This window comes from Prosopis cineraria, unplaced genomic scaffold, assembly GCF_029017545.1.
Source record: "Prosopis cineraria cultivar Desert tree isolate PC_DT_omini unplaced genomic scaffold, ASM2901754v1 PC1, whole genome shotgun sequence".
NCBI classification, from domain to species: domain Eukaryota; kingdom Viridiplantae; phylum Streptophyta; class Magnoliopsida; order Fabales; family Fabaceae; genus Prosopis; species Prosopis cineraria.
In genome coordinates, this window is record NW_026555332.1 from 31,770,656 (window position 1) to 31,775,511 (window position 4,856).

Below are 4,856 nucleotides of genomic sequence, written 5' to 3' on the forward strand. Positions count from 1 at the left end.
ATAGTTTGAACACATGAGTGCCTAAATTTTTAAGAAAAGTGATGTCTTACACTCGAGTATCCAATCTGAGATCAAACCGTTGGATTGTATCCAAACTTATCTCATTAGATAGCCTATCTAATGTTTTATGTGGATGCTTGAATCACTTCAATTAGACGTCTTCACGTTTATAAACTACCATGACAGTAGAAAATATGTCATATGTGCTACGATGCATGACATAGAGAGGGGCCACATGTCACGGTGCATGTCACACATGCCACGGCACATGATCCCTCTCCTGAAATTGATTGTTTGGCTCTACTTTATGCACTGAGGGCTAAGTATGCAACATATTAGCTTCTGTTATGCATTATATTTTATATTTCAATGTTTTCAAATGGTTTGGAAAAGGTTTAGGATCCCAAACAATTTTTAAACATTTATTTACCTTATTATATAATTATTGGTTATGATTTAAAAGAGCTTTGACGGACATCTAATATTGTTTTTGTGAGATATGTGTGATAGTGTGGGTAATGTCAGGTAGATATTACTGTGGTATTACAATAAGCACATCTAGCATTAGTTTTCACATAAATTCACAACTTATCATGTTCTACACTCTTGTATTTTCTCTAAACCTCCTTAAGGCTAAGGGAATCTACTAAGTTGTGAATATGTTTGCTCTCAAAATAATGGAAATTTTTACTTACATTATTTCTTCTAGATGATCAATGGATTCATAGGTACATTGATTAAATCTTTTACTCATTTTATTTATTTGATTTATTGAGATCATGTTAATATGTGGCATAAGAGCCTAGTTTGAATTATGTGGTTGCAGTGTCTCAATTTTAATGTGTTATATATACTCCCACTATTAAAAAATATAAAGCATTTTTTGTGAGGTTGAATGTTCAAAAATATAAGGCATTTTTAGTCTTTTAAGGTATAATTATTATGTTTTTTTTAAAGTATCCCTATTAAATAAATCACTTTATGTTTCTTTAAGGGCGAAACACCATATTAAATAGGAGTTAATATGAAAAGATAGAATTAGTTTGAAGACAAGTAATTACTTTATTAGGAAATGAGATTTAGTTAAAAATGCCTTGCATTTTTTAATAAAAGGAGTATATATATGGGATTAGAGATATGAGATTTCATGCCAATTTTATGAAACTATTCTAAGTCAAAATGATGCCAACGAATATAATATTTTATTCTGGATGAGTATGAGATCTTTAATTTATTTGCTCAAGGAAATATTTGAAGCTTGTTATTAATTTCTAATTATATTGAAGTTATTTAGAATGGGAAATTTGATTCAAACTGGCATAGCACAATTTATGTGTGTGTTTGGTTTTCATTTTATATGTGATAACAATCTATTTAAGATATTCAATTATTTATTAAATTTGACAAAAACACATTTTAAATGTGATTTGATTGTATTTTTTAGAGTTTTATAATTCTATATCTTTTTTCTTTTTATTTACTTTCTATAACAAACGACTACCTGGATATATATCGTGTATGAAAGCAAAAAATTGAATTCATCGCTATGAAGCCCTTTTCAAAAGTCGTTGAAGGTTGTCCTTTAATGTTTCTTGTTCATAGATTTGCTCTTCAAGCAAAGCGGGTTGCATCACTCATCCAAATTAGTTTCTAGGGATTTGGATGAGAGAGGAAGAAAAGGCATTGTATTTCGGGCCTTTAAACCTTTTAGGCCTAGAATGCTAGATAACAAGAAAAAGGCAGTATTAGGCTGGTATTAACTAAAGGTTGATTGGGCTGTGGCTATGGCCCAGTCCAAGTATTTAAAAAAAAAAGAGTTTTTGTAATTGCAACATGTCCCTATGGTTATTTACTGTCATTGGTCCTTGAAGTTCTAGAATTGTTTTTTACCCAAATCACTTTTTGAATTGCAATTTTGCCTCTAGAAACTTTACAAAACTTTATTTAAGTCCTAGGTCTTTTTACTTCATTCCTATTAATTAGACCCAGCTTATGGAATTATTTTAGTTTGTTTTTTATGTCATTAAATCTTATATTACACTATTAATATAATTTTAGGGTTTGGACTTTTGAGGACAGGTATACAATACTTATGATGTATTAGATATTTATTGCAATCCATAAGTATGGAAATATTTAATACATTTTTTGTATGAAATTTTGTGTGAGCCAATTCTATTATGGTACAAGAGCCTTGTTAATGCATAATGATAGTTGTATAATTGAAATTCGCATATTGAAAATTAAGTATTATTATTATATTGTGCACAAATAATTACTATTTTCCATTTTTTGTCTTGAAATTTTAGTTCTTGTTTTTTTGGACAACTATCTTTTGTTGAATCTAGCTCTTGATGATACTAGTTATGATCATTTGTGAGAACCCCTAAATATGTACATTACCATTTTAAAAATTATTTTGCTCTAAGAGAACACAAAGCAATGGATATCACTTCATAGTCTGTTGCTTGTAACAAGGCTTATCAGTTGCTTTAGTATAAGTCCAACTGAATTTGTTTAAGAATGATTTAATTACCATTGGGAAAAGGAAATAGGAACAACATTTTTGATGATAACAACTCAATTGAATATTTAAATATCATCAATCACTACAACATTTTTGTTATTTATAAACAATTCAAAAATGTTGCTATAGGCTTAAAAAATGTTGTCTAAAGTTATAGGCAACAGTTTTCAAGTGTTTTCAACTTGAGTGTTGCTTATTACTTTAGGCAACAGTTTTATTATTTTTGGTCACAGCCTTTGTAAAATTATTGTCTAAAACTATGAGAATAGTCAATAGTTTTGGGACACATATTGCAATACTTTTCAAATATTACTTATCACATAAAATAGGTAAAATTTAAGATTTGTTGGGAAATAGTTCAATAGCCAAAATTTAATATTTCCTTCCTCTACCTAGATTCGAGCCCTAAACCTATTGAAAGGAATATGTATCTCAAACCACTCTTCTAACTTAACTTTTTAATATTATAATGCAAAATATAATATATATATATATATATATATATGTATATATATTTATATACTCGTTAAATTAATTTTTTTAATTAATCCAAATAATGAATTGAAAAATTAAGAGAATAAATAAAGAAATTATCTAAAAAAATTATAAAAGTAAATTAAAAATAAATTTTTATGTTTAGAAAAACAACAAGCAATAGTTTTTAAATGGTGCCATAAAGAGAAACTATAGGCAACATTTACATTTTTATTGCCTATTTGAATAGGAAATATTTTTAAAATGTAGCCATAAAAGATCTTTTATAGGCAACAATTTTTATGTTGTCTATTCAAAAAAAGTGTTGCAACAATTGAAAACTATTGCTTATTTATTCTACTTTAGGGAACAGTTTTCAAATGTTGCTAAAACTATATTGCATAAAGTATGGGAATAATAGCACCATACAAAAAATGTTGCTAGCGCTCATATTAGGCAACACTTTTAAAACTGTTGCAAATAAAACTATTATTTAAAGCAAAAATTATTATAGTGAATTAAATATTATTTGATATTTGATAGCACTTAGTAATGAGATATTTGGTGTTATGGACATATCTTAAATTTTGTATAGGATTGAACTGGAAGAATGTATCCTAGTCTATAAAGTGCTTTTGTTGCTTCTATCGAAGTTTGAATCACTGATGTCATCCCATGCTTCACACAAGAGGGAGAAAACTTGATGGATCATATAATATTAATTTAAACCATGGAGAAGGTTCAATCTAAAGGGGTATTATCCTTCAAGTTTGGAACATTTTGGAAGGATCATTTAAGTGAAAGTTGTTAGACTCAAAAAATTACATCTTATTATTTCATTTGGTCTACTAGTTTTCATTTGTTTTCTTCAATGGATATTAGAAATGAAAGGAGGTTAGGCCTTGAAAATATTATTCTCTTATGAGGTTATACAATTCTAAGCTTATGCAGAGATCTTAAAATTTTAGACATGAAAGCCAAGCATATCATCAGCCATGTACTCCCTCTATTAAAAGATATAAAGTATTTTTAATCAAATCTCACCCCCAATAAAGTAGTTATCTACTTTCAAACTAACCTTATCTTTTCATATTTATCCCTATTAAACACCCTATGATAAATATAAAGTCATTATCAATAGGAACACTTTTGAAAAAAAGCAATGATTACATCTCGAAAGACTAAAAATATCTTATATTTTTTTAGCATTCAACTTCTCCAAAAATACCTTATATTTTTTATCGGAAGGAGCATATAATATTCTACTATTGGTAATAAATTTATCAGTAGGATGGATAAATTACAGATATTTAAAATTTCTATTTTCACCCATTTGCTAAGAGAATTTAGAGATAATTAAACTAGTGATATACTTTTGGTTCATTACAAAAGTTATTTACACTTTATGATTGTGTGCCCCATCCAATCATGACCGCAATGGCAAAGCCACATGCAATTAAGGGGGGGCTTATGCCCCCTTCACTTGGGAAAAATGACTTGTTTGGGATATGGGTTTTTATATTTTGTAATTTACATCATGTGCTTATTATATTTTTAGACCCCCTTATTTTCACATTTTAAACTTTAAACTCATTTCAATTTTACTTTTTTAGCCTAGATATATTCAATTTTTTAACTCAAAGGCTAGTTAATATTAGCCTACAATTTCACTATACCTAAATATTAATATTATTTATTAATCTTTTAAAAAATAGGAAAAATATTTAATTTGACTAAACTAAATTTGAGTCGTCCTTGTCGTAAATACTACTCAGGGACGAGTTATAAAAAGGCAATGATGAATGATGATTCAAGATTCAAGAGTAAACTGGATGAGTGCATTTCACTGGCTTGC